At 45.1% G+C, this 13415-nt stretch overlaps 24 non-coding genes and 1 pseudogene across 24 annotated transcripts; all 25 read right to left on the reverse strand.

Moving 5' to 3' along the window:
- Window positions 1-342: 342 nt before the first annotated feature.
- LOC133964195 (U2 spliceosomal RNA) lies at window positions 343-534 on the reverse strand. Its single transcript, XR_009923663.1, has one exon. It is a non-coding gene; the product is annotated as a U2 spliceosomal RNA (small nuclear RNA).
- Window positions 535-711: 177 nt separating this feature from the next.
- Window positions 712-824, reverse strand: LOC133963374 (U5 spliceosomal RNA). Its single transcript, XR_009922877.1, has one exon. It is a non-coding gene; the product is annotated as a U5 spliceosomal RNA (small nuclear RNA).
- Window positions 825-1337: 513 nt separating this feature from the next.
- Window positions 1338-1529, reverse strand: LOC133962906 (U2 spliceosomal RNA). The gene has a single exon (XR_009922471.1). It is a non-coding gene; the product is annotated as a U2 spliceosomal RNA (small nuclear RNA).
- Window positions 1530-1706: 177 nt separating this feature from the next.
- Window positions 1707-1819, reverse strand: LOC133963375 (U5 spliceosomal RNA). The gene has a single exon (XR_009922878.1). It is a non-coding gene; the product is annotated as a U5 spliceosomal RNA (small nuclear RNA).
- A 513-nt stretch (window positions 1820-2332) lies between these two features.
- On the reverse strand, window positions 2333-2524 carry LOC133962609 (U2 spliceosomal RNA). The gene has a single exon (XR_009922191.1). It is a non-coding gene; the product is annotated as a U2 spliceosomal RNA (small nuclear RNA).
- A 177-nt stretch (window positions 2525-2701) lies between these two features.
- LOC133963376 (U5 spliceosomal RNA) lies at window positions 2702-2814 on the reverse strand. The gene has a single exon (XR_009922879.1). It is a non-coding gene; the product is annotated as a U5 spliceosomal RNA (small nuclear RNA).
- A 513-nt stretch (window positions 2815-3327) lies between these two features.
- Window positions 3328-3519, reverse strand: LOC133964197 (U2 spliceosomal RNA). Its single transcript, XR_009923664.1, has one exon. It is a non-coding gene; the product is annotated as a U2 spliceosomal RNA (small nuclear RNA).
- Window positions 3520-3696: 177 nt separating this feature from the next.
- On the reverse strand, window positions 3697-3809 carry LOC133963378 (U5 spliceosomal RNA). Its single transcript, XR_009922881.1, has one exon. It is a non-coding gene; the product is annotated as a U5 spliceosomal RNA (small nuclear RNA).
- A 513-nt stretch (window positions 3810-4322) lies between these two features.
- Window positions 4323-4514, reverse strand: LOC133962610 (U2 spliceosomal RNA). Its single transcript, XR_009922192.1, has one exon. It is a non-coding gene; the product is annotated as a U2 spliceosomal RNA (small nuclear RNA).
- Window positions 4515-4691: 177 nt separating this feature from the next.
- Window positions 4692-4804, reverse strand: LOC133963380 (U5 spliceosomal RNA). Its single transcript, XR_009922882.1, has one exon. It is a non-coding gene; the product is annotated as a U5 spliceosomal RNA (small nuclear RNA).
- Window positions 4805-5317: 513 nt separating this feature from the next.
- Window positions 5318-5509, reverse strand: LOC133962709 (U2 spliceosomal RNA). Its single transcript, XR_009922285.1, has one exon. It is a non-coding gene; the product is annotated as a U2 spliceosomal RNA (small nuclear RNA).
- A 180-nt stretch (window positions 5510-5689) lies between these two features.
- Window positions 5690-5802, reverse strand: LOC133963381 (U5 spliceosomal RNA). Its single transcript, XR_009922883.1, has one exon. It is a non-coding gene; the product is annotated as a U5 spliceosomal RNA (small nuclear RNA).
- A 513-nt stretch (window positions 5803-6315) lies between these two features.
- On the reverse strand, window positions 6316-6507 carry LOC133964198 (U2 spliceosomal RNA). The gene has a single exon (XR_009923665.1). It is a non-coding gene; the product is annotated as a U2 spliceosomal RNA (small nuclear RNA).
- Window positions 6508-6686: 179 nt separating this feature from the next.
- Window positions 6687-6800, reverse strand: LOC133963824 (U5 spliceosomal RNA). Its single transcript, XR_009923307.1, has one exon. It is a non-coding gene; the product is annotated as a U5 spliceosomal RNA (small nuclear RNA).
- Window positions 6801-7313: 513 nt separating this feature from the next.
- On the reverse strand, window positions 7314-7505 carry LOC133962882 (U2 spliceosomal RNA). The gene has a single exon (XR_009922449.1). It is a non-coding gene; the product is annotated as a U2 spliceosomal RNA (small nuclear RNA).
- A 177-nt stretch (window positions 7506-7682) lies between these two features.
- Window positions 7683-7795, reverse strand: LOC133963382 (U5 spliceosomal RNA). The gene has a single exon (XR_009922884.1). It is a non-coding gene; the product is annotated as a U5 spliceosomal RNA (small nuclear RNA).
- A 513-nt stretch (window positions 7796-8308) lies between these two features.
- LOC133962914 (U2 spliceosomal RNA) lies at window positions 8309-8500 on the reverse strand. Its single transcript, XR_009922479.1, has one exon. It is a non-coding gene; the product is annotated as a U2 spliceosomal RNA (small nuclear RNA).
- A 180-nt stretch (window positions 8501-8680) lies between these two features.
- On the reverse strand, window positions 8681-8793 carry LOC133963787 (U5 spliceosomal RNA). The gene has a single exon (XR_009923271.1). It is a non-coding gene; the product is annotated as a U5 spliceosomal RNA (small nuclear RNA).
- Window positions 8794-9306: 513 nt separating this feature from the next.
- On the reverse strand, window positions 9307-9498 carry LOC133962612 (U2 spliceosomal RNA). The gene has a single exon (XR_009922194.1). It is a non-coding gene; the product is annotated as a U2 spliceosomal RNA (small nuclear RNA).
- Window positions 9499-9675: 177 nt separating this feature from the next.
- On the reverse strand, window positions 9676-9788 carry LOC133963383 (U5 spliceosomal RNA). The gene has a single exon (XR_009922885.1). It is a non-coding gene; the product is annotated as a U5 spliceosomal RNA (small nuclear RNA).
- A 513-nt stretch (window positions 9789-10301) lies between these two features.
- LOC133962710 (U2 spliceosomal RNA) lies at window positions 10302-10493 on the reverse strand. Its single transcript, XR_009922286.1, has one exon. It is a non-coding gene; the product is annotated as a U2 spliceosomal RNA (small nuclear RNA).
- Window positions 10494-10670: 177 nt separating this feature from the next.
- Window positions 10671-10783, reverse strand: LOC133963707 (U5 spliceosomal RNA). Its single transcript, XR_009923194.1, has one exon. It is a non-coding gene; the product is annotated as a U5 spliceosomal RNA (small nuclear RNA).
- A 513-nt stretch (window positions 10784-11296) lies between these two features.
- LOC133962677 (U2 spliceosomal RNA) lies at window positions 11297-11488 on the reverse strand. Its single transcript, XR_009922256.1, has one exon. It is a non-coding gene; the product is annotated as a U2 spliceosomal RNA (small nuclear RNA).
- Window positions 11489-11665: 177 nt separating this feature from the next.
- LOC133963686 (U5 spliceosomal RNA) lies at window positions 11666-11778 on the reverse strand. Its single transcript, XR_009923176.1, has one exon. It is a non-coding gene; the product is annotated as a U5 spliceosomal RNA (small nuclear RNA).
- Window positions 11779-12291: 513 nt separating this feature from the next.
- LOC133963027 (U2 spliceosomal RNA) lies at window positions 12292-12472 on the reverse strand (annotated as a pseudogene).
- Between the last annotated feature and the right edge of the window lie 943 nt (window positions 12473-13415).

Genomic DNA, 13415 nt, shown 5'->3' on the forward strand with positions numbered 1-13415 from the left:
GTGATTGGCTTTTAAGCCTTTTTAAGCAATACATCCCTGAACCACTTACATTGGGTCCAAAAGCGGACTCTGCTTTCTCACCAAGTCTCCCAGGAGATGTTGAGTGAAAACACGTTTCAGTTTTTGACAAATGCTTCTGATTCTATTTGGAATCCAGTTGATGCTCATTGTGACCCCGTGCAGAGTCATGCATAATCACTTCACAAGGCAGTGAGTCATAAGAGCAGTTTTGCACACTTGTCAAACTCTGCCAGGCCATTCCCTCAGTTTCATTGACCCAGTGTAGAATTCACCTTGAAACCTCCACAATTGTTTGAGTGTTTGCTTTTCTACAAGGTAAGAACAGAGTGCACCGTTCCCAGCGGCACTGCAATGCTAGGTCGATGCGTGGAGAGAAGGGAGCAAGCTCCAAATTTCTGCTCCTCTTGCCAAAAATCTGCTTAATATGTAGTCCTCATATAGAGGACATATCAGATATTAAACTGATAAGAACAGATACTACACTTGATCTTAGCCAAAAGGCCGAGAAGCGATAATCCACAAGTGTTGGATGTCCAAGCTAACCTCTTGGCACAAATCTCCCTGGCTGTGGTACCCCGTTTGTAGGTGTGCATAACAATGGCTGCTCATCACCTCCGCCCAAGCTCTCCTTTGTGGACACTTGATTGCTGACCTAAACAGCTCTTTGACTTTTCACAATTTCATAAGGCTCAGCCATACAGCAAAGCCTGCCAAAAATAGATTCAACTCATGTTTGTTCCTCTCCACGGAAGTCTTTAGTAAAAGGCGAAAGACTTGTGCGTTATGAAGAGAAACCAGAGTCAGCATGGCCCTCTGCTCGAGAGCAGCGGTGGAGCCTCTCGGTCACAGTCACCACCTTCGCGGTGGGCCTCTCTTTGCTTTCCGCATGTCAGATTCTAGTATACAACATTCCCACCACGCCCCCATCTGCCAACACAAATTATACAAGGCTTTATTTGCTCCTGCCCTGACTAGTGATTGGCTTTTAAGCCTTTTTAAGCAATACATCCCTGAACCACTTACATTGGGTCCAAAAGCGGACTCTGCTTTCTCACCAAGTCTCCCAGGAGATGTTGAGTGAAAACACGTTTCAGTTTTTGACAAATGCTTCTGATTCTATTTGGAATCCAGTTGATGCTCATTGTGACCCCGTGGAGATTCATGCATAATCGCTTCACAAGGCAGTGAGTCATCAGAGCAGTTTTGCACACTTGTCAAACTCTGCAAGGCCATTCCCTCATTTTCATTGACCCAGTGTAGAATTCACCTTGAAACCTCCACAATTGTTTGAGTGCTTGCTTTTCTACAAGGTAAGAACAGAGTGCACCGTTCCCAGCGGCACTGCAATGCTAGGTCGATGCGTGGAGAGAAGGGAGCAAGCTCCAAATTTCTGCTCCTCTTGCCAAAAATCTGCTTAATATGTAGTCCTCATATAGAGCACATATCAGATATTAAACTGATAAGAACAGATACTACGCTTGATCTTAGCCAAAAGGCCGAGAAGCGATAATCCACAAGTGTTGGATGTCCAAGCTAACCTCTTGGCACAAATCTCCCTTGCTGTGGTACCCCGTTTGTAGGTGTGCATAACAATGGCTGCTCATCACCTCCGCCCAAGCTCTCCTTTGTGGACACTTGATTGCTGACCTAGACAGCTCTTTGACTTTTCACAATTTCATAAGGCTCAGCCATACAGCAAAGCCTGCCAAAAATAGATTCAACTCATGTTTGTTCCTCTCCACGGAAGTCTTTAGTAAAAGGCGAAAGACTTGTGCGTTATGAAGAGAAACCAGAGTCAGCATGGCCCTCTGCTCGAGAGCAGCGGTGGAGCCTCTCGGTCACAGTCACCACCTTCGCGGTGGGCCTCTCTTTGCTTTCCGCATGTCAGATTCTAGTATACAACATTCCCACCACGCCCCCATCTGCCAACACAAATTATACAAGGCTTTATTTGCTCCTGCCCTGACTAGTGATTGGCTTTTAAGCCTTTTTAAGCAATACATCCCTGAACCACTTACATTGGGTCCAAAAGCGGACTCTGCTTTCTCACCAAGTCTCCCAGGAGATGTTGAGTGAAAACACGTTTCAGTTTTTGACAAATGCTTCTGATTCTATTTGGAATCCAGTTGATGCTCATTGTGACCCCGTGGAGATTCATGCATAATCGCTTCACAAGGCAGTGAGTTTTCAGAGCAGTTTTGCACACTTGTCAAACTCTGCCAGGCCATTCCCTCAGTTTCATTGACCCATTGTAGAATTCACCTTGAAACCTCCACAATTGTTTGAGTGTTTGCTTTTCTACAAGGTAAGAACAGAGTGCACCGTTCCCAGCGGCACTGCAATGCTAGGTCGATGCGTGGAGAGAAGGGAGCAAGCTCCAAATTTCTGCTCCTCTTGCCAAAAATCTGCTTAATATGTGGTCCTCATATAGAGGACATATCAGATATTAAACTGATAAGAACAGATACTACACTTGATCTTAGCCAAAAGGCCGAGAAGCGATAATCCACAAGTGTTGGATGTCCAAGCTAACCTCTTGGCACAAATCTCCCTTGCTGTGGTACCCCGTTTGTAGGTGTGCATAACAATGGCTGCTCATCACCTCCGCCCAAGCTCTCCTTTGTGGACACTTGATTGCTGACCTAAACAGCTCTTTGACTTTTCACAATTTCATAAGGCTCAGCCATACAGCAAAGCCTGCCAAAAATAGATTCAACTCATGTTTGTTCCTCTCCACGGAAGTCTTTAGTAAAAGGCGAAAGACTTGTGCGTTATGAAGAGAAACCAGAGTCAGCATGGCCCTCTGCTCGAGAGCAGCGGTGGAGCCTCTCGGTCACAGTCACCACCTTCGCGGTGGGCCTCTCTTTGCTTTCCGCATGTCAGATTCTAGTATACAACATTCCCACCACGCCCCCATCTGCCAACACAAATTATACAAGGCTTTATTTGCTCCTGCCCTGACTAGTGATTGGCTTTTAAGCCTTTTTAAGCAATACATCCTTGAACCACTTACATTGGGTCCAAAAGCGGACTCTGCTTTCTCACCAAGTCTCCCAGGAGATGTTGAGTGAAAACACGTTTCAGTTTTTGACAAATGCTTCTGATTCTATTTGGAATCCAGTTGATGCTCATTGTGACCCCGTGGAGATTCATGCATAATCGCTTCACAAGGCAGTGAGTCATCAGAGCAGTTTTGCACACTTGTCAAACTCTGCCAGGCCATTCCCTCAGTTTCATTGACCCAGTGTAGAATTCACCTTGAAACCTCCACAATTGTTTGAGTGCTTGCTTTTCTACAAGGTAAGAACAGAGTGCACCGTTCCCAGCGGCACTGCAATGCTAGGTCGATGCGTGGAGAGAAGGGAGCAAGCTCCAAATTTCTGCTCCTCTTGCCAAAAATCTGCTTAATATGTAGTCCTCATATAGAGGACATATCAGATATTAAACTGATAAGAACAGATACTACACTTGATCTTAGCCAAAAGGCCGAGAAGCGATAATCCACAATTGTTGGATGTCCAAGCTAACCTCTTGGCACAAATCTCCCTTGCTGTGGTACCCCGTTTGTAGGTGTGCATAACAATGGCTGCTCATCACCTCCGCCCAAGCTCTCCTTTGTGGACACCTGATTGCTGACCTAGACAGCTCTTTGACTTTTCACAATTTCATAAGGCTCAGCCATACAGCAAAGCCTGCCAAAAATAGATTCAACTCATGTTTGTTCCTCTCCACGGAAGTCTTTAGTAAAAGGCGAAAGACTTGTGCGTTATGAAGAGAAACCAGAGTCAGCATGGCCCTCTGCTCGAGAGCAGCGGTGGAGCCTCTCGGTCACAGTCACCACCTTCGCGGTGGGCCTCTCTTTGCTTTCCGCATGTCAGATTCTAGTATACAACATTCCCACCACGCCCCCATCTGCCAACACAAATTATACAAGGCTTTATTTGCTCCTGCCCTGACTAGTGATTGGCTTTTAAGCCTTTTTAAGCGATACATCCCTGAACCACTTACATTGGGTCCAAAAGCGGACTCTGCTTTCTCACCAAGTCTCCCAGGAGATGTTGAGTGAAAACACGTTTCAGTTTTTGACAAATGCTTCTGATTCTATTTGGAATCCAGTTGATGCTCATTGTGACCCCGTGGAGATTCATGCATAATCGCTTCACAAGGCAGTGAGTTTTCAGAGCAGTTTTGCACACTTGTCAAACTCTGCCAGGCCATTCCCTCAGTTTCATTGACCCATTGTAGAATTCACCTTGAAACCTCCACAATTGTTTGAGTGTTTGCTTTTCTACAAGGTAAGAACAGAGTGCACCGTTCCCAGCGGCACTGCAATGCTAGGTCGATGCGTGGAGAGAAGGGAGCAAGCTCCAAATTTCTGCTCCTCTTGCCAAAAATCTGCTTAATATGTGGTCCTCATATAGAGGACATATCAGATATTAAACTGATAAGAACAGATACTACACTTGATCTTAGCCAAAAGGCCGAGAAGCGATAATCCACAAGTGTTGGATGTCCAATCTAACCTCTTGGCACAAATCTCCCTTGCTGTGGTACCCCGTTTGTAGGTGTGCATAACAATGGCTGCTCATCACCTCCACCCAAGCTCTCCTTTGTGGACACTTGATTGCTGACCTAAACAGCTCTTTGACTTTTCACAATTTCATAAGGCTCAGCCATACAGCAAAGCCTGCCAAAAATAGATTCAACTCATGTTTGTTCCTCTCCACGGAAGTCTTTAGTAAAAGGCGAAAGACTTGTGCGTTATGAAGAGAAACCAGAGTCAGCATGGCCCTCTGCTCGAGAGCAGCGGTGGAGCCTCTCGGTCACAGTCACCACCTTCGCGGTGGGCCTCTCTTTGCTTTCCGCATGTCAGATTCTAGTATACAACATTCCCACCACGCCCCCATCTGCCAACACAAATTATACAAGGCTTTATTTGCTCCTGCCCTGACTAGTGATTGGCTTTTAAGCCTTTTTAAGCAATACATCCTTGAACCACTTACATTGGGTCCAAAAGCGGACTCTGCTTTCTCACCAAGTCTCCCAGGAGATGTTGAGTGAAAACACGTTTCAGTTTTTGACAAATGCTTCTGATTCTATTTGGAATCCAGTTGATGCTCATTGTGACCCCGTGGAGATTCATGCATAATCGCTTCACAAGGCAGTGAGTCATCAGAGCAGTTTTGCACACTTGTCAAACTCTGCCAGGCCATTCCCTCAGTTTCATTGACCCAGTGTAGAATTCACCTTGAAACCTCCACAATTGTTTGAGTGTTTGCTTTTCTACAAGGTAAGAACAGAGTGCACCGTTCCCAGCGGCACTGCAATGCTAGGTCGATGCGTGGAGAGAAGGGAGCAAGCTCCAAATTTCTGCTCCTCTTGCCAAATATCTGCTTAATATGTAGTCCTCATATAGAGGACATATCAGATATTAAACTGATAAGAACAGATACTACACTTGATCTTAGCCAAAAGGCCGAGAAGCGATAATCCACAAGTGTTGGATGTCCACGCTAACCTCTTGGCACAAATTTCCCTTGCTGTGGTACCCCGTTTGTAGGTGTGCATAACAATGGCTGCTGTTCATCACCTCCGCCCAAGCTCTCCTTTGTGGACACTTGATTTCTGACCTAGACAGCTCTTTGACTTTTCACAATTTCATAACGCTCAGCCATACAGCAAAGCCTGCCAAAAATAGATTCAACTCATGTTTGTTCCTCTCCACGGAAGTCTTTAGTAAAAGGCGAAAGACTTGTGCGTTATGAAGAGAAACCAGAGTCAGCAAGGCCCTCTGCTCGAGAGCAGCGGTGGAGCCTCTCGGTCACAGTCACCACCTTCGCGGTGGGCCTCTCTTTGCTTTCCGCATGTCAGATTCTAGTATACAACATTCCCACCACGCCCCCATCTGCCAACACAAATTATACAAGGCTTTATTTGCTCCTGCCCTGACTAGTGATTGGCTTTTAAGCCTTTTTAAGCGATACATCCCTGAACCACTTACATTGGGTCCAAAAGCGGACTCTGCTTTCTCACCAAGTCTCCCAGGAGATGTTGAGTGAAAAAACGTTTCAGTTTTTGACAAACGCTTCTGATTCTATTTGGAATCTAGTTGATGCTCATTGTGACCCCTTGCAGAGTCATGCATGATCGCTTTACAAGGCAGTGAGTCATCAGAGCAGTTTTGCACACTTGTCAAACTCTGCCAGGCCATTCCCTCAGTTTCATTGACCAAGTGTAGAATTCACCTTGAAACCTCCACAATTGTTTGAGTGATTGCTTTTCTACAAGGTAAGAACAGAGTGCACCGTTCCCAGCGGCACTGCAATGCTAGGTCGATGCGTGGAGAGAAGGGAGCAAGCTCCAAATTTCTGCTCCTCTTGCCAAAAATCTGCTTAATATGTAGTCCTCATATAGAGGACATATCAGATATTAAACTGATAAGAACAGATACTACACTTGATCTTAGCCAAAAGGCCGAGAAGCGATAATCCACAAGTGTTGGATGTCCACGCTAACCTCTTGGCACAAATCTCCCTTGCTGTGGTACCCCGTTTGTAGGTGTGCACAACAATGGCTGCTGCTCATCACCTCCGCCCAAGCTCTCCTTTGTGGACACTTGATTTCTGACCTAGACAGCTCTTTGACTTTTCACAATTTCATAAGGCTCAGCCATACAGCAAAGCCGACCAAAAATAGATTCAACTCATGTTTGTTCCTCTCCATGGAAGTCTTTAGTAAAAGGCGAAAGACTTGTGCGTTATGAAGAGAAACCAGAGTCAGCATAGCCCTCTGCTCGAGAGCAGCGGTGGAGCCTCTCGGTCACAGTCACCACCTTCGCGGTGGGCCTCTCTTTGCTTTCCGCATGTCAGATTCTAGTATACAACATTCCCACCATGCCCCCATCTGCCAACACAAATTATACAAGGCTTTATTTGCTCCTGCCCTGACTAGTGATTGGCTTTTAAGCCTTTTTAAGCGATACATCCCTGAACCACTTACATTGGGTCCAAAAGCGGACTCTGCTTTCTCACCAAGTCTCCCAGGAGATGTTGAGTGAAAAAACGTTTCAGTTTTTGACAAACGCTTCTGATTCTGTTTGGAATCTAGTTGATGCTCATTGTGACCCCGTGCAGAGTCATGCATGATCGCTTTACAAGGCAGTGAGTCATCAGAGCAGTTTTGCACACTTGTCAAACTCTGCCAGGCCATTCCCTCAGTTTCATTGACCCAGTGTAGAATTCACCTTGAAACCTCCACAATTGTTTGAGTGTTTGCTTTTCTACAAGGTAAGAACAGAGTGCACCGTTCCCAGCGGCACTGCAATGCTAGGTCGATGCGTGGAGAGAAGGGAGCAAGCTCCAAATTTCTGCTCCTCTTGCCAAAAATCTGCTTAATATGTAGTCCTCACATAGAGGACATATCCGATATTAAACTGATAAGAACAGATACTACACTTGATCTTAGCCAAAAGGCCGAGAAGCGATAATCCACAAGTGTTGGATGTCCAAGCTAACCTCTTGGCACAAATCTCCCTTGCTGTGGTACCCCGTTTGTAGGTGTGCATAACAATGGCTGCTCATCACCTCCGCCCAAGCTCTCCTTTGTGGACACCTGATTGCTGACCTAGACAGCTCTTTGAATTTTCACAATTTCATAAGGCTCAGCCATACAGCAAAGCCTGCCAAAAATAGATTCAACTCATGTTTGTTCCTCTCCACGGAAGTCTTTAGTAAAAGGCGAAAGACTTGTGCGTTATGAAGAGAAACCAGAGTCAGCATGGCCCTCTGCTCGAGAGCAGCGGTGGAGCCTCTCGGTCACAGTCACCACCTTCGCGGTGGGCCTCTCTTTGCTTTCCGCATGTCAGATTCTAGTATACAACATTCCCACCACGCCCCCATCTGCCAACACAAATTATACAAGGCTTTATTTGCTCCTGCCCTGACTAGTGATTGGCTTTTAAGCCTTTTTAAGCGATACATCCCTGAACCACTTACATTGGGTCCAAAAGCGGACTCTGCTTTCTCACCAAGTCTCCCAGGAGATGTTGAGTGAAAAAACGTTTCAGTTTTTGACAAACGCTTCTGATTCTATTTGGAATCTAGTTGATGCTCATTGTGACCCCGTGCAGAGTCATGCATGATCGCTTTACAAGGCAGTGAGTCATCAGAGCAGTTTTGCACACTTGTCAAACTCTGCCAGGCCATTCCCTCAGTTTCATTGACCCAGTGTAGAATTCACCTTGAAACCTCCACAATTGTTTGAGTGTTTGCTTTTCTACAAGGTAAGAACAGAGTGCACCGTTCCCAGCGGCACTGCAATGCTATGTCGATGCGTGGAGAGAAGAGAGCAAGCTCCAAATTTCTGCTCCTCTTGCCAAATATCTGCTTAATATGTAGTCCTCATATAGAGGACATATCAGATATTAAACTGATAAGAACAGATACTACACTTGATCTTAGCCAAAAGGCAGAGAAGCGATAATCCACAAGTGTTGGATGTCCACGCTAACCTCTTGGCACAAATTTCCCTTGCTGTGGTACCCCGTTTGTAGGTGTGCATAACAATGGCTGCTGTTCATCACCTCCGCCCAAGCTGTCCTTTGTGGACACTTGATTTCTGACCTAGACAGCTCTTTGACTTTTCACAATTTCATAACGCTCAGCCATACAGCAAAGCCTGCCAAAAATAGATTCAACTCATGTTTGTTCCTGTCCACGGAAGTCTTTAGTAAAAGGCGAAAGACTTGTGCGTTATGAAGAGAAACCAGAGTCAGCATGGCCCTCTGCTCGAGAGCAGCGGTGGAGCCTCTCGGTCACAGTCACCACCTTCGCGGTGGGCCTCTCTTTGCTTTCCGCATGTCAGATTCTAGTATACAACATTCCCACCACGCCCCCATCTGCCAACACAAATTATACAAGGCTTTATTTGCTCCTGCCCTGACTAGTGATTGGCTTTTAAGCCTTTTTAAGCAATACATCCCTGAACCACTTACATTGGGTCCAAAAGCGGACTCTGCTTTCTCACCAAGTCTCCCAGGAGATGTTGAGTGAAAACACGTTTCAGTTTTTGACAAATGCTTCTGATTCTATTTGGAATCCAGTTGATGCTCATTGTGACCCCGTGGAGATTCATGCATAATCGCTTCACAAGGCAGTGAGTTTTCAGAGCAGTTTTGCACACTTGTCAAACTCTGCCAGGCCATTCCCTCAGTTTCATTGACCCATTGTAGAATTCACCTTGAAACCTCCACAATTGTTTGAGTGTTTGCTTTTCTACAAGGTAAGAACAGAGTGCACCGTTCCCAGCGGCACTGCAATGCTAGGTCGATGCGTGGAGAGAAGGGAGCAAGCTCCAAATTTCTGCTCCTCTTGCCAAAAATCTGCTTAATATGTGGTCCTCATATAGAGGACATATCAGATATTAAACTGATAAGAACAGATACTACACTTGATCTTAGCCAAAAGGCCGAGAAGCGATAATCCATATGTGTTGGATGTCCAAGCTAACCTCTTGGCACAAATCTCCCTTGCTGTGGTACCCCGTTTGTAGGTGTGCATAACAATGGCTGCTCATCACCTCCACCCAAGCTCTCCTTTGTGGACACTTGATTGCTGACCTAAACAGCTCTTTGACTTTTCACAATTTCATAAGGCTCAGCCATACAGCAAAGCCTGCCAAAAATAGATTCAACTCATGTTTGTTCCTCTCCACGGAAGTCTTTAGTAAAAGGCGAAAGACTTGTGCGTTATGAAGAGAAACCAGAGTCAGCATGGCCCTCTGCTCGAGAGCAGCGGTGGAGCCTCTCGGTCACAGTCACCACCTTCGCGGTGGGCCTCTCTTTGCTTTCCGCATGTCAGATTCTAGTATACAACATTCCCACCACGCCCCCATCTGCCAACACAAATTATACAAGGCTTTATTTGCTCCTGCCCTGACTAGTGATTGGCTTTTAAGCCTTTTTAAGCAATACATCCTTGAACCACTTACATTGGGTCCAAAAGCGGACTCTGCTTTCTCACCAAGTCTCCCAGGAGATGTTGAGTGAAAACACGTTTCAGTTTTTGACAAATGCTTCTGATTCTATTTGGAATCCAGTTGATGCTCATTGTGACCCCGTGGAGATTCATGCATAATCGCTTCACAAGGCAGTGAGTCATCAGAGCAGTTTTGCACACTTGTCAAACTCTGCCAGGCCATTCCCTCAGTTTCATTGACCCAGTGTAGAATTCACCTTGAAACCTCCACAATTGTTTGAGTGTTTGCTTTTCTACAAGGTAAGAACAGAGTGCACCGTTCCCAGCGGCACTGCAATGCTAGGTCGATGCGTGGAGAGAAGGGAGCAAGCTCCAAATTTCTGCTCCTCTTGCCAAATATCTGCTTAATATGTAGTCCTCATATAGAGGACATATCAGATATTAAACTGATAAGAACAGATACTACACTTGATCTTAGCCAAAAGGCCGAGAAGCGATAATCCACAAGTGTTGGATGTCCACGCTAACCTCTTGGCACAAATCTCCCTTGCTGTGGTACCCCGTTTGTAGGTGTGCATTACAATGGCTGCTCATCACCTCCGCCCAAGCTCTCCTTTGTGGACACCTGATTGCTGACCTAGACAGCTCTTTGACTTTTCACAATTTCATAAGGCTCAGCCAAACAGCAAAGCCTGCCAAAAATAGATTCAACTCATGTTTGTTCCTCTCCACGGAAGTCTTTAGTAAAAGGCGAAAGACTTGTGCGTTATGAAGAGAAACCAGAGTCAGCATGGCCCTCTGCTCGAGAGCAGCGGTGGAGCCTCTCGGTCTCAGTCACCACCTTCGCGGTGGGCCTCTCTTTGCTTTCCGCATGTCAGATTCTAGTATACAACATTCCCACCACGCCCCCATCTGCCAACACAAATTTTACAAGGCTTTATTTGCTCCTGCCCTGACTAGTGATTGGCTTTTAAGCCTTTTTAAGCAATACATCCCTGAACCACTTACATTGGGTCCAAAAGCGGACTCTGCTTTCTCACCAAGTCTCCCAGGAGATGTTGAGTGAAAACACGTTTCAGTTTTTGACAAATGCTTCTGATTCTATTTGGAATCCAGTTGATGCTCATTGTGACCCCGTGCAGAGTCATGCATAATCGCTTCACAAGGCAGTGAGTCATCAGAGCAGTTTTGCACACTTGTCAAACTCTGCCAGGCCATTCCCTCAGTTTCATTGACCCAGTGTAGAATTCACCTTGAAACCTCCACAATTGTTTGAGTGTTTGATTTTCTACAAGGTAAGAACAGAGTGCACCGTTCCCAGCGGCACTGCAATGCTAGGTCGATGCGTGGAGAGAAGGGAGCAAGCTCCAAATTTCTGCTCCTCTTGCCAAAAATCTGCTTAATATGTAGTCCTCATATAGAGAACATATCAGATATTAAACTGATAAGAACAGATACTACACTTGATCTTAGCCAAAAGGCCGAGAAGCGATAATCCACAAGTGTTGGATGTCCAAGCTAACCTCTTGGCACAAATCTCCCTTGCTGTGGTACCCCGTTTGTAGGTGTGCATAACAATGGCTGCTCATCACCTCCGCCCAAGCTCTCCTTTGTGGACACTTGATTGCTGACCTAAACAGCTCTTTGACTTTTCACAATTTCATAAGGCTCAGCCATACAGCAAAGCCTGCCAAAAATAGATTCAACTCATGTTTGTTCCTCTCCACGGAAGTCTTTAGTAAAAGGCGAAAGACTTGTGCGTTATAAAGAGAAACCAGAGTCAGCATGGCCCTCTGCTCGAGAGCAGCGGTGGAGCCTCTCGGTCTCAGTCACCACCTTCGCGGTGGGCCTCTCTTTGCTTTCCGCATGTCAGATTCTAGTATACAACATTCCCACCACGCCCCCATCTGCCAACACAAATTATACAAGGCTTTATTTGCTCCTGCCCTGACTAGTGATTGGCTTTTAAGCCTTTTTAAGCAATACATCCCTGAACCACTTACATTGGGTCCAAAAGCGGACTCTGCTTTCTCACCAAGTCTCCCAGGAGATGTTGAGTGAAAACACGTTTCAGTTTTTGACAAATGCTTCTGATTCTATTTGGAATCCAGTTGATGCTCATTGTGACCCCGTGCAGAGTCATGCATAATCACTTCACAAGGCAGTGAGTCATAAGAGCAGTTTTGCACACTTGTCAAACTCTGCCAGGCCATTCCCTCAGTTTCATTGACCCAGTGTAGAATTCACCTTGAAACCTCCACAATTGTTTGAGTGTTTGCTTTTCTACAAGGTAAGAACAGAGTGCACCGTTCCCAGCGGCACTGCAATGCTAGGTCGATGCGTGGAGAGAAGGGAGCAAGCTCCAAATTTCTGCTCCTCTTGCCAAAAATCTGCTTAATATGTAGTCCTCATATAGAGGACATATCAGATATTAAACTGATAAGAACAGATTTTTTTTTTTTTTTTTTGGAATTTTTTTTTATTTAATTCACTCATGAGCAGTACAATACTTTACATTACAAAGATCATCATCTCTCCACATCTTAAGACCTCCAGAATTCTATCGGACTAAAAGAAAATAAGAGGAGGTACAATAAAAGACTCTTTCATGAGTTCAGTCTACAGATTGTCAAAAATAATTTTCCATCGATCTTTAATTGAGTCGATGCCCCATTTGCTCGCCTCCAATTTAAGTTTTCGCCGCATAATGTCTTCAATACTGTGTGTAGTGTTTTCTATCGACCACTTTTCCGTCTCATTTATTATACTACCTCTTACCTCCCATAACTTAGCCTTCACAATTGATGTAAGTTCTAAGGCTTTGCACACACCTTTGTCCCCCTCTAAACTAAAATCCATGAACAGAACTTTTTCCCAATTCACCTCTTTTCGAAACCCGAATCTTTGGCCCAATTTCTTCCACAATTGTTTTGCAAAGGGACATTCAAATAATGCATGTTCCACGGTTTCTACCCCATTGCATCCACGTCTTGGGCATATCCTATTTAATGTTAAATCATGATTAAATAGAGTATTCCTCACAGGTAATTTCCTATGAAGCACCAACCAATTAAAATCTCTTAATCTGTTTTCTAGACTCTTGCATTGGGTTCTTCTCCACACGTCACTATGAACATGCAAACCATCTTTAGGGTCAAACTTAGCAATCAACGTTTCATACAGCTTTTTGTGATTAACTACTGAATCTCTTTTCCAACACTCCTTGTATTTCTTTGCCCAACTTATCATTTTTTTATAATGATCTGGCATGACCTCTGCTTTCGGAAAACTGTTTTCCCATTTCGCCACAAGAGGTCTCAGATGGATAGAGAGCCAGAATTTAATCAATGGTTGGCATTTGTGTTCAGGTGGGTTTAACATTATTCTACATGTATTTGAAAAAAACAAAACTTTGAACTT

This window comes from Platichthys flesus, chromosome 10 (assembly GCF_949316205.1).
Source record: "Platichthys flesus chromosome 10, fPlaFle2.1, whole genome shotgun sequence".
Lineage (NCBI taxonomy): Eukaryota > Metazoa > Chordata > Actinopteri > Pleuronectiformes > Pleuronectidae > Platichthys > Platichthys flesus.